The sequence below is a fragment of the Lipotes vexillifer genome, unplaced genomic scaffold (genome assembly GCF_000442215.2).
Source record: "Lipotes vexillifer unplaced genomic scaffold, Lipotes_vexillifer_v1.1 scaffold1237, whole genome shotgun sequence".
Classification (NCBI taxonomy): Eukaryota; Metazoa; Chordata; class Mammalia; order Artiodactyla; family Lipotidae; genus Lipotes; species Lipotes vexillifer.
The window spans coordinates 372,786-389,217 of NW_006771447.1; the positions used below are offsets into that span (position 1 = coordinate 372,786).

The window sequence follows — 16,432 nt, forward strand, 5'->3', positions numbered from 1 at the left end:
GTAACCTATTTTCCATAGTAAAAGATGAATATTGCCGAAGATCCATCACTATATTTTGTACTCTTTGTAGTGCTGCATTCTAGGTGTGTTATAGAAATGAAGAGGATATTTGACCTTGTCCTATTGACCTGGAAGATATTTTGAGTCCACTGTTTTGACCCTGTCAATGTGCTCATAGATAGCTAAGTATGCAAAGTGATCGGAAATGTATGGTGGAATGTGATTACCCAATAGATCACACCAGGACAACATAACAACTGGCATATTTGCAGGTATTTGCTCCCAATTCACTCATGAATTTAGTAAGAAATAATACAAATTATTTATTACACAGCTTATAATGAATATTATGGGAGAAACTGTCAATGGCTGAGACTTCTACAAAGTTTGATCTAGGAAAACTACACTTAGTAGAGCAGTCACTACAAACAAAGTGACAGAGCTATAATCAGGAAAGTTTGATGTGGACAAAAGCTTAATGCCAAATCAAATATTTACTTAGATATGTTTGTATTTACATATACAAAGACTAATCATGGAAATGATAACAAAATATAATTTAAAATAAAAATTGGAAGTCCCATAAGCCCTCTTCACAGCCTTTCTATGATGGGGGCGGTGGTAGGCTGTGGACCTTCATTCACATTAGGGAGCAAAAGTAAACAAAAGTGTTCATTAAGGCAAATCAAACCATTATTGCTTATTCCTCTGCTCTCCCTTTGTTTTCTAGCTTTGGGTAAAAAAGTATTTTCCATTTTTCTTTTCAAGTTCAACATCATAATGCCGGACCTAATTCCCTCCCCCTTCCAAAACAAGAATGATACATGCGGTTAGGCTCAGGGGTCACTAAAGGACGAAGCCGGTGGTGGGTCTTTCCTCTTCCTCTCCCGGGTTGATCAGGGCGCGCCGGCTGTCGACTCTGCACAGCAGCCCATGAAGTGGGAGAGCAGAAAAGACCGCGCCGACGCCGACGCCCGCCCCTAGATCGCCGTCGTCGCTGGGCAACACCTCTGCCCCACCCCGGTCGAGCACGTGACGTGTGCATCACGTGACAGACCAGTCGGCGTCCTCCCGCGGAGGGTTGTAAACAGGCTTAGCGGTGGCCGAGCTGCAGCCCTGCCGCGTCCGCGTCTCCGGCATGCCCGAGGCGGGCGGGGGGTTCCCCGCCGCGAGCTCAGCGCCCACCTGAGGTAACTCCTGCGGCCTCGGGTCTTGCGTACCCCGCGCCGCGCGGAGCCGCCGCTGCTGGCCGCCGTCGAGGCCGGCCGAGCCCCCGGCCCTGGCAGGGGGTGTGGCTGCCCGTTGTGCGGTCCGCGACAGGTGGGCGGGTCGGGGGCGGCCGTCGAGGCCCGGGCCTCGCACCGCCCTGGGCCGAGGCCCAGGCGCCTAGCTGGCCGAAAGGCGGCAGCGACCCTGGGCCGTGGGCTCTTCCGCCCCGGTTTTCGAGGCTGCCCTTGGGCCGGGCCGGGCCGAGCCGGGGGCCGCAGGAGCCATCGGGCGCTGAGGGCTTGGGGCTGCCAGCGTGGAGTCCCAGTTGAAGTCCTGCCCCCGGCGGGCTGTGAGACCTTGGGCAAGTCAGCCCTCCCCTTGGCCTGAGTTTCTACATCTGTAAAATGAAAGGATGGACTAGGTGATTTCTGAGGATCTTACCCTTCCGACGTGTGTGATCTCGAGAGAGTCCTGTATACATTGGAAGCTGCCAGAGGGAAAGCATAGGTAGATATTTTGTCTTTTAATTACTGAGTTTCTGTTTGACTTTCAGTTTTTCACCTGACACGATTTGGATTCTTGTTCACTAGGGTGAAGTTTTTAATAGAAAACTTAGAGAAAGTCATAATGGTTTATGTTACTTTTATTTCTCCCCCCAGGCTTTTAAAAATGCAACCTTTTTTCTTAAAACCTTGTTTGGAAGCCGAATTTGTCAAAATCAGAATCTTTATCTGCCATACTGTCTTCCTCCCCACTCCCCGGCTCCCATAACCCTGAGACAACTAGGTTTGGGAGAAAAGGATGTCCTGTTCTTATGTAGTGAGTGAACATAAACAGAATCTGAGGTGATGGTGTTTAGGCAAAAAGATTATCAGGAGGATTTTTTTTTTTTAAGTTAAGAGAAATACATAGTTTCCTCATTTGTTGTTTTTGAAGACTGGAGTTGGTCAGTTTACTAGAACTCACAGTTTGATATTAAAAGAGGAAAACCATATGTTTTGACAGCTTGTCTGCTTGGTGCTTCTGTGAGATGTGTGAAAATCAGAGGTCGAGTGGACCATGAGTGGAGCCCAAGGTGACCTAGTGAAATATGTTTTCTCTTTTGAAATCAAACTGACTTCCTTGATCTTTGGTTTAGGTAAGTCACTTCCCTTCTTGGGGTCACAGTTTCTGCTACTAAGTGAGGAAATTGGATTGATTTTGGCTTCCCTTAGGATTGCCAGATCAAATTTGAATTTTAGTAAACAGTGAATACGTTTTTAGTATAAAGCATAGGGCATGCTTTACTAAAAAGCCATTGTTGGGCTTCCCTGGTGGCGCAGTGGTTGAGAGTCCGCCTGCCGATGCAGGGCACGCGGGTTCGTGCCCCGGTCTGGGAAGATCCTACATGCCGCGGAGCGGCTGGGCCCGTGAGCCATGGCCACTGAGCCTGCACGTCCGGAGCCTGTGCTCCGCAACGGGAGAGGCCACAACAGTGAGAGGCCTGCGTACCGCAAACAAAACAAAACAAACAAAAAAAAGTCATTGTTTATCCGAAATTTAACTGGGCCGACTGTATTTTTATTTGCTAAATCTGGCAACCCTAGTTCCAACATTTTTGTCTTCTTTAAATTAGTTCCAGGAAGATATTATAGATGCATAGACGGGAGTGAATTCATTAAACCAGTCAAGACCCTTTGTTTGTTATCAGTAGCAGTGTCTAGTTCTTGAAGAACAGCTCTGTTTCACTTTGGTCCCTCCTGCCCCCCCTCCATGTAGCAGTTCCTTTTTTGCTGTAATCACATAAGGTTTAGGTTTATACTCTTGGTGGTAAACAATTTAAATAACTGAAAGAAAAAAAGTTGCCAAAATTTCTAAAAGTACCAAATTTGAGTCATGAAATGGCATATACTATTTTTTTCTAGAAAAGATACTTTACAATCCTACTTATTCTTTAGTTATCTGATTGACTTGACATTTTCTAAAGCAGTGGGCTGTTCTGATGGTAAATAATCCTACAGGAAGATCTTAGGCCTTTTGCTTTGGCTACCTGTGAGTATGGAAATGACCAGTGTATGCACTATAAACATTTAGTTTTAACTATTTATCGGTTTTGTCTTTGCTATATTTTGAGGATTTTCAATGTTGAAATTTTTTTCAGGGAGTGTAATTTTTAATTCTTCATCTTTGAGGATTTTTTTAAAAAATTAGGCCTGATTTAGTTTCTTTGCTCAACTCACTCTGAAATCCCTGAATTTTCTAATTCATGTATTCATTTAACAGTCAACAAAGACAAAAAACCTGAGCGCTGCCTTTGAGCCAGGCTGATGTGATCAGTGTTGTAGTTCTTCTGGTGCTTATTCTGATAGAGGAGTTAAATCACATGCAATCTGGGGATAATGTGTTGAGGGTCTTGAAGTGATAGAAGTGCTACGGAAATTGAGAGGAGGATTAGTGCCCATCTGGTCATTAGATTGAATGGCAGAACTTCATGGAGGGGGTGGTATTTAATCCAGGTCATGGGGGTTAAGGTGGGGTTAGGAAGACAGGCTTAAAGAAAGGTGGGAAGATGCAGGAAAGGGCAGGGGAAGCCATCTTCTCAGTTCTACGAAGCATACACTTCGTTGGCTTGAAAATAGTTGACAATATTGTTTACATGTAGTTTTTGATTCACTGTGAATGCAAGCCTGAATTCCCTAGTCTTCTGCCCAGTTCCGACGGGAGACCTTTTCTCTGGGCCATTCAGTTTCTCCAGAGAATCATCTGTTCTCCTCCTGTGTATTAGTCTTGCTTTTCAAGGTGTATTCCGTAGACTGTTCACGTTGGTATCATCTTGGTGCTTGTTAGAGATGTAGAATCTCAGGCCACATCCCAGGTGTGCCTCAGAACAAGATGATTTATATGCACAAGAAATTTTGAAAGCACTGGACTGTGCTGTGCTATGGCAACAGCACAATAGCAACAACAAAATATTTTTGTCATGAAAAGTCTAACACAAGTTGGATGTAACTCCTCCATCTGTAGCTATGCCATCTGGCTTCCAAGATGGCAGTGGAAGAGCTGGAGGATCTCAATGAATGGTTTTAAAGGCCAGGCCTGGAAGTGGCTAACATTACTCTCACCATATTATATTGGTAAGGAATTAGTCACCTTACCTCTAACATAATTGCAAAGGAGGCTGGAAAATGTATTTTTTTAATTTGCCCAGGAACAGGGACCAGTGTAGTGGATAAGTAGCATTGACTCTGCTTCAGTTGGCCATTCTGGTCCCCAGACTGTTTCATTCTCCCTCCTACATGTGGGGCATGCTAACCCCCTGTACAACCAGCCATTGCCTTCAGTTCAAAGTACAGGCATACCTTGGAGATATTGCAGGTTCAGTTCTAGACCAACGCAATAAAGCAAATATTGAGATAAAGCAAGTCACAATTTTTTTTGGTTTCCCAGTGCACATAAAAGTTATGTTTATGCTATACTGTAATCTGTTAAGTGTGCAGTAGCACTATGTCCTAAAAAGACAATGTACATACCTTAATTTAAAAATACTCTACCGTTAAAATGTGCTTATCATCATCTGAGCCCTCAGTGAGTCCTCATCCTTTTCCTGATGGAGGGTCTTGCCTTGATGTTGATGGCTGCTAACTGATCAGGTTGGGGTGAAGGTTGGGGTGGCTGTTGGAATTTCTTAAAGTAAGCCAGCGGTGAAGTTTGCCGTATTGATTGATTCTTCCTTCCATGAGCCATTTCTCTGTAGCATGCAGTGCAGTTTGATAAATTTCATCCACAGTAGAACTTCTTTGAAAGTTGGAGTCAGTCCTCTCAAACCTTGCCACTGCTTCATCAACTAAGTGTATGTAACATTTTAAATCCTTTGTTGTCATTTCAGCAGTCTTCAACAGCATCTTCATCAGGAGTAGATTGCATCTCAAGAAACCACTTTCTTTGCTCATCCGTAAAAGCAACTCATCCACTAAAGTTTTATCAAGAGATTGCAGCAATTCAATCACATCTTCAGGCTTTACTTCTAATTCTTGTTCTTTTGCTGTTTCCACCACATCTGCAGTTACTTCTTCCACTGAAGTCTTGAACCCCTTAAGAACTCATCCATGAGGGTTGGAATCAACTTCCAAACTCCACTTCATTTTGATATTTGGAACTCTTCCCATGAATCATGAATGTTCTTAGTGATATCTAGAATGATGAGATCCTTTCCAAAAGGTTTTCAGTTTTACCCAGCTGTATCAGAGGAATCACTATCTATGGCAGCTACAGCCTTCTGAGATGTATTTCTTAAATAATAAGACTTGGAAGTCAAAATTACTCCTTGATCCATGAGCTGCAGAATGGATGTGTTAATGGTCATGAAAACACCAATACAATAATCTCATTGTATATCTCACTCAGTGCTCTTGGTTAACCAAGTGCATTTTCAGTGAGCAGTAATATTTTGAAAGGAATCTTTTTTTCTGGGCATTGGGTCTCAACAGTGGGCTTAAAATATTTAGGAATTTTGTAAATGACCATTGGCTTCAACTTAAAGTCACCAGCTGCATTAGTCCCTCATAAGAGAGTGAGCCTGTCCTTTGAAGTTTTGAAACCAGGCATTGACTTCTCTCTAGCTATGAAAGTCCTAGATGGCATCTTCTTCCAATATAACACAGTTTCGTCTTCATTGAAAGTCTGTTGTTTAGTATAACAACCTCATTAATCATTTCAGCTAGATCTTCTGGGTAACTTGCTGCAGCTTCTACATCAGCACTTGCTACTTCCCCTTGCACTTTGATGTTATGGAGACGGCTTCCTTCCTTAAACCTCATGAACCAGCCTCTGCTAGGTTCAGACTGTTCTTCTACAGCTTCCTGATCTTTCTCAGCCTTTATCAAATTGAAGAGAGTTAGGGCCTTCCTCTGGATTAGGCTTTGGCTTAAGAAAATGTTGTGACTGGTTTGATCTTCTATCTAGACCACTAAAACTTTCTCCATATCAGCAATAAGGATATTTCACTTTCATTCATGTGTTCACTGGAGCGGCATTTTTAATATTCTTCAAGAACTCTTCCTTTGCGTTCATAACTTGGCTAATTGGTGCAAGAGGCCTAGTTTTCAGCCAGTCTTGGCTTTCAACATACCTTCCTTCTTAAGCTTAATCATTTCTAGCTTTTGATTTAAAGTGAGAGGACTCTTTGTTTCATTTAAACCATCCCTTCTCTTGAGGATTATTAACTGGACTACTTTCACTATTGTGTGTCTCAGGGAATAGGGAGGCTTGAAGAGAGGGAGAGAGACAGGAACAGCTGGTTTGTAGAGCAGTCAGAACATACACAACTTTTATTGATTAAGTTTGCCATCTCACATGGGCATGGTTCATGGCATCTAAAACAATTAAAATAGTAACATCAGAGATTACACTGATCACAGATCATCATAAAAATACAAGAATAGTGAAAAAGTTTGAATTATTTTAAGAATTACCAAAGTGTGACACAGAGACACAGAGGACACAGAGTGGGCAAATGCTGTTGGAAAAATGGCGCCGATAGACTTGCTTAAATGCAGGGTTGCCACAAACCTTTAATTCATAAAAAATGCAATATGTGCTAAGTCCCAGTAAAATGAAGAGCAATAAAATGAGGTATGCCTGTATGGGATCTCTGAGTGATGCCAGGCTATCTTATCAGGTCCAGATAAGCCTTTCTTGTTCAAATGAATTAAGAAAACACATTATTTATTACCCTCCTCACCAAAGTATTATAATAAGGGCACAACATGACTAGTAAACAGTAGCATTTGGAAGGTGAAGCATAGACACACAGTAGTTACTCTTCTGTAGCAGTTCTTTAATGTTTATGGACAGATATAAAGGAAGGTTCCCTTCCCTGGAAGGGAAGGGTGTTTCTTGATTGGACTCTGATTTTGTTCCCTGGGAGAAACACTCACATCCTTTTTTCTCCATGGCTCCAGGGAACATCCTTAGGGTTCTTCTTTTTCCATTATTTTGTTTGCTCACACCCTGTGTCCAGAATTGATGCTGGAAGCATGCTGTCCTGGGTATCATGCAGTTTGCCTGTTTGTAGAAGGTTGGACTCCCAGAGGTTGTTTATAAGTCTTGAACAGACATTCTAAATCTGGGCCTTTTGTTTTTCTGCCAATACATTTCCTACAGAAACTTAGCAGACTCTTAATCCATTTGCTTCCAGTCAATTCAGAGTACCAATAAACAAATAAATTTTTGGGTTTTGCTAGAAACAGCCAATAATAACCAGCCTACACTGTAAAGTTTCATTTTCCAGTTTTTCCCCATACAGTTTTAAAGTCATCATGTGTGTGATTTGCCTTCTGAGTTACAGCCATCAACAGGTTTTGTAACCATTTTTCTACTGCATAAGGTGGATCATCATCTTTTCCTTCTCTGATATGAAATTCCTCATTGCGTACAGAGTGGTGACTAAGAAAAATGCAACTTGTTGAGGTTTTTGTTATGATAGCATCCCACTTCTGGTAGCGGTTTCTGTTGGAGAGGTGGCCAAGGAACTAGTTGTTTTATTTGTAGAATTTTCTCTCTATTTTTAGCCAGTATTTTACTACTACTCAAAACCTGAGATCTGAGCTCTTTGGTATCCTGTAGGCAAATTAGCTCATTTTGTATATTTATTATTTCACATACTTTTTATTGTGGCTTTCTCCACTTTGCTAAATTAATTAGTATTCCCATATTTTCTGTCTTTAAAAAACAGTTGAACTCTTTTTTGTCTGCTTGGGTGCCGTCTCTCCTCATCTGTGGCCTTGTGATTTATGTCTTTTTTTTTTCCTTTTTCTTAAATTTAATTTTTCATTTTGAGATACCTGTAGGTTCATATGCAGTTTTAAGAAATAATGTAGAGGGATCCCATTTAACCTTTATACAGTTTTCTCCAAAGTTAACAGCTTGCAAAAGTTTAGTACAATATCACAACTAGGATATTGACATGTTTATAGTTAAGATGTAGAATATGTCTGTCACCACAAGGATCCCTCATGTTCTTTTTTAAAATAATTAATTAATTAATTAATTAATTTTGGGCTGCGTTGGGTCTTTGTTGCTGCACGCGGGCTTTCTCTAGTTGCGGCGAGTGGGAGCTACTCTTCCTTGCGGTGCACGGGCTTCTCATTGCAGTGGCTTCTCTTGTTGCGGAGCAAGGGCTCTAGACTTCAGTAGTTGTGGCATGTGTGCTCAGTAGTTGTGGCTCGTGGGCTCCAGACCGCAGGCTCGGTAGTTGTGGCGCACGGGCTTAGTTGCTCCGCAGCATGTGGGATCTTCCTGGGCCAGGGCTCAAACCCATGTCTCCTGCACTGGCAGGTGGATTCTTAACCATTGCGCCACCAGGGAAGTCCCCCTCATGTTGTTCTTTTATAACTACCCCCACTTCTCCCTGCTCCCACTGCCTTCTTAACCCCTGGCAACCACTAATCTGTTCTCCCATTTCTATAATTTTGTGTTTTCAAGGATATTATATAAATGGAATTATACATTATGTGATCTTTTTGGATTGGCTTTTCTCACTCAGCATAATTCTCTGGAGATTCATCATTGCTGTTTCATGTCCAAATAGTTCTTTTTTTATTCCTTTTATATTGCTGAATAGTATTCTGTGTTATGAATGTGCCATAATTTGTTTAATCACTCACCTGCTGAAGGACATCTAGTTGAATAAAGCTATTACAAACATTTGTGTGCATGTTTTCCTGTAACCATATTACTTCATTTTCTCTGGTTATAAAACTCCTGGAGTTGCTGGGCCGTATGATATTCACATGATATGTTTTAGGAAATTGCCCAAGTGTTTTCCAGAGTACCATTTTACATTCCTACCAATATGGAAAGGATGGTTCAATTTCTCCTTATCCTTGCCCACATTTTGCTGTTGGCACCATTTTTAATTTTAGTCATTCTAGTAGATATGTAGTGATAACTTCATTGTGATTTTAATTTGCATTTCCCTAATGGCTAGTAAGGTTGAACATATTTTCATGTGTTTATTTGCCACTTGTATATTCTCTCAGCAAAAGTCTCTTCATGTCTTTTGCCCATTTACTAATTGGATTTTTGTCGTTGTTGACTTCTGAGAGTTCTTTATATATTTTAGATACTAGTCCTTTGTCAGATATGTGGTTTGCAAATATTTTCTCCCACTCTGTGGCTGATCTTTTCACCCTTTGAAGAACAAAAGTTTTTTATATTTATGAAGTTCAATTTATAAATTTTTCCAATTGGGAATCAAGCCTTTGGTGTCAAGTTTAAGAACTCTGTCTAACTCTGAATCCTAAAGCTTTTTTTTTTTAATGCTTTTTCTCCCCTAAAAGCTTTTAGGTTATACATTTAAGTTCATGAACTATTTTGAGTTAATTTTTGTGTAAGGTGTTGAAACTTCATTTGAGGTTCAATCTTTTCCCCTTATTGCTCTGGCACCATTTGTTAAAAAGTTCTCTTTCCTTCACTGAATTGCTTAATTAAAAATCATTTGGGCATATTTGTGTGGGTCTATTCATGGGTTCTCTGTTCTGTTCCACTGAATTATATGTCTGTCTCTCTGCCAGAATCACGCAGTCTTGATAGTAGCTCTGTAATAAGTCTTGAAATCAGTAGACTGATTCTTCCCATTCTCTTCTCTTTCAAGAGTGTTTTAGGGGCTTCCCTGGTGGCGCAGTGGTTGAGAGTCCGCCTGCTGATGCAGGGGACGCGGGTTCGTGCCCCGGTCCGGGAAGATCCCACATGCCGCGGAGCGGCTGGGCCCGTGAGCCATGGCCGCTGAGCCTGCACGTCCGGAGCCTGTGCTCTGCAACGGCAGAGGCCACGGCAGTGAGAGGCCTGCGTACAGCAAAAAAAAGAAAGAACATTACAAGACTACAATTACATTTATCTTCTTATCCTTTGTGATATTAATGCCATATATTTTACTTGTACATAAGTGATAAACTTCACATTATAATGTTATCATTTTTACTTTAAGCTGTGACATTTTTTGTTAAAGAGATTAAGAGAAGAAAGTAAAAGCTAATGTGTTATATTTACCGACATCTCTCTCATTCTGGTGCTCATCATTCCTACCTTCAGATCTGAATTTCCCTCTAGATTCATTTCCAGCCAGCCAGAAAAACTCCCTTTAGTGTTTCTTGCAGCACAGGTCTGGTGGTGAGAAATTTTCTCAGCTTTTGTTTACCTGAAAATATCTTTATTCCCGTGTCCCCTGCATCGGCAGGCGGACTCTCAACCACTGCGCCACCAGGGAAGCCCTTGACAAGAATCTTGTTAAGCTTGTGTGTTAATTAGGGAATAATAGACATTTTTACTTTGTTGACTCTTCCAGTCCATGAACACAGGTATGCATCTTAATTTATTAGTTTATTCTCTAATTTCTTTCATCAGCATTTTATAGTTTTCAGCGTACAAGATCTTTGTTACATTTACACCTAAGTATGCCGTATTTTTTCATGATTGTAAATGGTGTTGTATTTTTAATTTCCATGTCCTTGTTTTCATTGTTAGTATTAGAAGTATGACTAATTTTTGTATGTTTATCTTGTATACTACAACTTTGCTGAATTCACTTTTTCTGCGAGTATTTTTTGTAGATTCCTTGGGACTTTCTGTGTCATCTGAAAATAGGTACAGTTTTCTTGCTTTCTAAGCTGCATGCCTTTTGTTTCTTTTCTTGCCTTACTGCATTGGCTAGAACTTCCAGCACTATGTTGTAAATAAGAGTTGCCTTTTTCCCAGTCTTAGGGGCAAAGCAATTGTTTTCTTATCATTAAGTATAGTATTAGGTGTAGGGGTTTTTTTTGTAGGTGCTGTTTTTCAAGTTAAGGATGTTCTTTTTTATTCCTATTTTTCTAAGAGTTTTTTTTCTTAAATCGTGAATGGGTGTTGAATTCTGTCATACGCTTTTTCTTTGTTCATTGGAATCATGATTTTATTCATTAGTCTCAACATAGTAGATTACATTGATTACTTTCCTTTTTTTAAAAAAAATTTTATTGGAGTATAGTTGATTTACAATGTTGTGTTACTTTCTGCTGTACAGCAAAGTGAATCAGTTATACATATACATATATCCACTCTTTTTTAGATTCTTTGTCCATATAGGTCATTACAGAGTACTGAGTAGAGTTCCCTGTGATATACAGTAGGTCCTTATTAGTTATTTATTTTATATATTATAGTGTGTATATGTCAGTCCCAATCTCCCAATTTATCCCTCCCCCTGATTAATTTTCAAGAATTGAAAAAAATCTTATATCCTTCGAATAAGCCTCACTTGGTCATGGTTTATAATTCTTTTTATATTTGCTGAATTCTGTTTGCTAATATATATATTTTTTATTTTAACATCTTTATTGGAGTATAATTGCTTTACAAAGGTATGTTAGTTTCAGCTTCTCAACAAAATGAATCAGTTATATATATACATATGTTCCCATATCTCTTCCTGCTTGCGTCTCCCTCCCTCCCACCCTCAATATCCCACCTCTCCAGGCGGTCACAAAGCACCGGCCTGATCTCCCTGTGCTATGTGGCTGCTTCCCACTAGCTATCTACCTTACGTTTGTTAGTGTATATATGTCCATGCCACTCTCTCGCTTTGTCACAGTTTACCCTTCCCCCTCCCCATATCCTCAAGTCCATTCTCTAGTAAGTCCGTGTCTTTATTCCTGTTTCACCCCTAGGTTCTTCATGATTTTAAGGATTCTTTTTTCTGTCTAGAGAACTTCCTGTAGCCGTTTCACTCTTTGGGGGTACATCTACTGGTGACACAGTCTCTTAGTTTACTTTTGTCTCAAATGTCTTGATTTCCCCTTCCTTTTTGAAGCATTCTTTTTTTTGGATATAAGGTTCCGAGTTGACAGTTCTTTTCTTTTAGTCCTTGAAAGGTGTTGTGTCTTTCCTTCTGGCCTCCCTGATTTTTCATGAAATATTTGCTGCCATTTAAATGATGTCTCCCCTGTAGGTAAGGTGTTATTTCTCTCACTGCTTTCAAGATATATATGTTTTTCTTTAGTTTTCAGAAGTTTGACTGTTCCATATCTTGCTGAGGATTTCTTTGAGTTTATCGTGTTTGAGGTTTGCTCAGAATCTTGAGTCTGTAAATATATCTTTTGCCAAATTTGGGAATCTTCAGCCATTATTTCAAGTACTTTTTCAGCTCAGCTCTCTCCGATGACATGAATCTTAAATCTTTAGTTATAGACCCACAGGTGCCTGAGGCTCTGTTCATTTTTCTTTTTCAGTTTATTTTTCTCTTTGACATTCAGATTGGGTAGTTTCTATTGGTCTGTCTTCTGATTCACTCTTTTTTTCTGTCCCCACCATTCCGCTGAGCCCATCTCTTGGTTTTTGTATTTTGGTAATTGTATTTTTCAGTTCTGAAATTTCCTTTTGGCTCTTCTTTATACGTTTGCCGAGACTTTTTTTTTTGCGTTACGCGAGCCTCTCACTGTTGTGGCCTCTCCCGTTGCGGAGCACAGGCTCTGGACGCGCAGGCTCAGCGGCCATGGCTCACGGGCCCAGCCGCTCCGCGGCATTTGGGATCTTCCCGGACCGGGGCACGAACCCGTGTCCCCTGCATCGGCAGGCAGACTCTCAACCACTGCACCACCAGGGAAGCCCTGAGACTTTTTTTTTTAACCAAGACACAGTAGTGGTGGGGATGAAAGTCCCAGCTACCTACTGAGCCTCCTTTGATACCGTCCTGATGGGGATGTTGGGATGCTTTGTTACATCTTGGTGAGAGAAGATGTCTAGTCTACCCTTGGTCTTTGCTGGCATGGGTAGGGGTGTGGCCACAGGTTTTTTTTCTGTGGTATTTGGCTGGAGTAGGGTGATTGTTGTCTACATTTTTTTTTTTTTTTTTGTCTTTCTAGGCTGACCCTTTCCTACTCCTTTGGTTATTAGAAAGAGCAGGCTTTTCTCGGGGCTTTTTTGTTTGTTTGTTTACACTTCTTGGTGTTTCTGGATTTACCAATTCTTCAGCTCCAAGTTTGGATTATATGAGGCAAAAAGAAAACCCAGGAAGTTGAACACCCTGTCATATTCCTTGAATCCTGAGGTCCCTAGCTGATATGCCTCCTCCTTTCTGCCTTTCAGAGTCGTGTATTATTTTTACTTATAATGTGCAGAGTTTTTACTTGTCCTTAGTGGAAAAATAGAGAAAAGTACATTAACTTCCCAGAAGTGTAAGCTTCTTCTTTTTAAAAAATCCTTTTATTATCATTTTAATAGAGTCTTGGTGGAAGAGGAACTAAACCTAAGTATTCAGTCCACACCTTTATTACTTCTTAATATTTTATTTCATTTGTATGAATTAGGCAGATTGAATATGTTATTTGCTCAGTGCTTGTATTGTTCATGGCACACAATCTTATGTGGAAGAGCCTTTGGAAATAATTGAGAGCATAAAGCTTTGCTTGGCTAAGGTTTCTCAGAAAGCTCCAAGCCATAATGAGTTCCTTCTGTGTTGCTCCCAGAAAGATTAGTTTGCTTCTTGGTGAATTTCTTTAGGGTAGTTGATGTAGAAGATGATACTTTAATACTGTAACCTAATTTTTAAGTTTAAATGACCTTTTATTTTATGCCAGGAGGCTACATACTGTAAATCTTTAAATTTAGCTTGATTTGTTAAAAATTAATTTAAATATGTTCTCAGGAAAGATATCTTTATATTAGATTATATCAAAGCATTAAAAATTTAAAGAATCGCTGAAAGTCTTAAGTTTGTTATTTCAGTTGTGATAGTGTTAGGAATGTTCTAGTGCTTACCCAGATTGCATAGCAGTTAAGGATATGGCTCTGGAGCCAGCTTCAGTGCTTAATGATGACCTTGGGCCTGGGTTTCTTCATCCATAAAGTGTGGATGATCACAGTTACACTGCTTCATAAAGTGATTGTGATGATGTGAGTTGTTTTTAACTTATTAAAACTAAAAATATTTTTCTATTTTATCATAAAACTTAAAAAATGTCCATTCTATTAGTAACAGCATCTAATACAACTTGAGATTAGATTTAAGAGATTAGACTTAAGAGTTAGGAAACCTGAGTTCCACCCCCAGCTTTCCCGAATAGCTGCTTGACTTTTGCCAAGCAGCCTTGCTTCATCCCTTTCTGTCTTATTTTACTCATTTATAAAAGTAGGGTTGAGTTTGAACTGGTTGATCTCTAAGATTCCTTCTCTTTCTTCCATTCTTTTTTTGTCTCACTGAATCATAATTGAGCTAGTTATAACACAGTTCATGAGGAGAACACACTTTACAACCAGGAGAAGGAAAAGGATTCGGGTGGGGAGGGCAGGATAATTTTACAGAAACTTTTAAGTGCTGATATATTGAGAATAATTAAGTTTGTTTCACGCAATTCTAATCGAGGACAAAACTAATGCCTGTGGATGGAAGGGGGGCGCTCTTGTCTCAGCCTAATGGACCCATGTTTAACAGTTACTCCTGTCCAACATCGAAATGGGCCACCTTAAGTGCTGGATGCTTCCTAACACTGAAAGGACAAAAGTCAAGGTCAGACTGACAAAGGATAGAGTCAGGTCGAGGTTATTTAAATCTCAGCCAGGGATGGTGCTGGATGACTTCTTTAACTTTCTGGCCTCCCATGGGTAGAAATCATGACATGATAAAATTGTTAAAATAATCAAGAAAAAACATACTGTAATGTGGCACAGAGGTCACTAACTTTAACTGAATTATAATAATGACAATTCATATAATAAATTCCTTTTTATTTGCAATTTTTTTTTGGTTGAAGTGCAGACTGAGTACTTTTTGTTCTCAGTTTTGAAAATGTTGCTTCTCTTAACTCTTACGTGGTTTTTGATGATTCATGTGGGGAAAGGAGCACTATTACTTTCTTCTTTTTGAATGACCTTTGATTTTTTTTTTTAACATCTTTGTTGGAGTAGAATTGCTTCACAATGTTGTGTTAGTTTCTGCTGTATAACAAAGTGAATCAGCTATACATATACATGTATCCCCACATCTCTTCCTCCTGCGTCTGCCTCCCACCCTCCCTACCCACCCCTCTAGGTGGTCACAAAGCACCGAGCTGATCTCCCTGTGCTATGCGGCTGTTTCCCACTAGCTATCTGTTTTACATTTGGTAGTGTATATATGTCCATGCCACTCTCTCACTTCGTCCCAGCTTACCCTTCCCCCTCCCCGTGTCCTCAAGTCCATTCTCTACGTCTGCGTCTTTATTCCTGTTCTGCCCCTAGGTTCTTCAGAACCATTTTTATTTTTAGATTCCATATATATGTGTTAGCATACGGTATTTGAATGCTTGCCACTTTTCTTTTAAGCTAAGCTGGGAACTGTGAGTTTGGGTTCTTAGGTCCATGAGATATGCAGCTAAATTTGTCATCAACTATGTGGGTGCATTGCCAACTTCTCTGGAGATGTTTACCAGTCTGGGCAATTTTGATAGTATTATCTTCTTACAGTTTCTGCTGTGAGGCAGTCTTTGAAGAAATACATGATATGTGGCAGAGCAAGCCCTTGGGGAGAAAAAGGTATTCTTATTACTTTTATTAAATTATAATGTTCTTGTTCCCAGCTCCTGTGGTAGAATTTTGGTCCAAAGGAACAACTGTCTCATCCTGCCTTAGCATCTGGTTGAGGAGGTTGTGTGTGTGTGTGTGTGTGTGTGTGTGTGTGTGTGTGTGTGTGTGTGTGTGTGTGTGGTGTGTGTGTGTGTGTGTGTGTGTGTGTGTGTGTGTATTTCCTAAAATACTTCAGGTCTCCTTTACGCACTCTGTGTCCTGGTCTGCAGCGCTGCTGACATTTGTGTGTGGGTAGTTTGTCGTGGGAGATGTCTGGTGCATTTTAGAATGTTTAGCAGCCTTCTTGGCCTCTTCACACTAGATGCCAGTAGCCTCCTGACAGTTCTGGCAACGAGAAATACCTCTAAGACATTGCCAAAAGTCCCCTGGGGGGCACCCCGGTTGAAAACCACTGACTTACGAATGCCTCTCAGCCAGCCCCCTGCCACAGTTGTGGCCATCCTACTCCCATCTGGTTTCTCCATGTTGCCAGCCTTGGTCACAGCCTCTTCCTCCTAATTGTGCTCTGCTCAGGTAATTAGGTGGAAAGTTGCCAAGTGGAAGGTGGAATCAGTGGGGAATAGGGCTGGAATCAGGTGTGGCCCTGGGTAGTGGCTGAGCACTGCAACATGCAGATGGGTGTGTTTTTTGGTGGCAGCTAATGATTAGACTT

At 40.6% G+C, this 16,432-nt stretch overlaps 1 pseudogene; it reads right to left on the reverse strand.

Moving 5' to 3' along the window:
- Nucleotides 1-980: 980 nt before the first annotated feature.
- On the reverse strand, nt 981-8,903 carry LOC103083527 (tigger transposable element-derived protein 1-like; annotated as a pseudogene).
- Between the last annotated feature and the right edge of the window lie 7,529 nt (nt 8,904-16,432).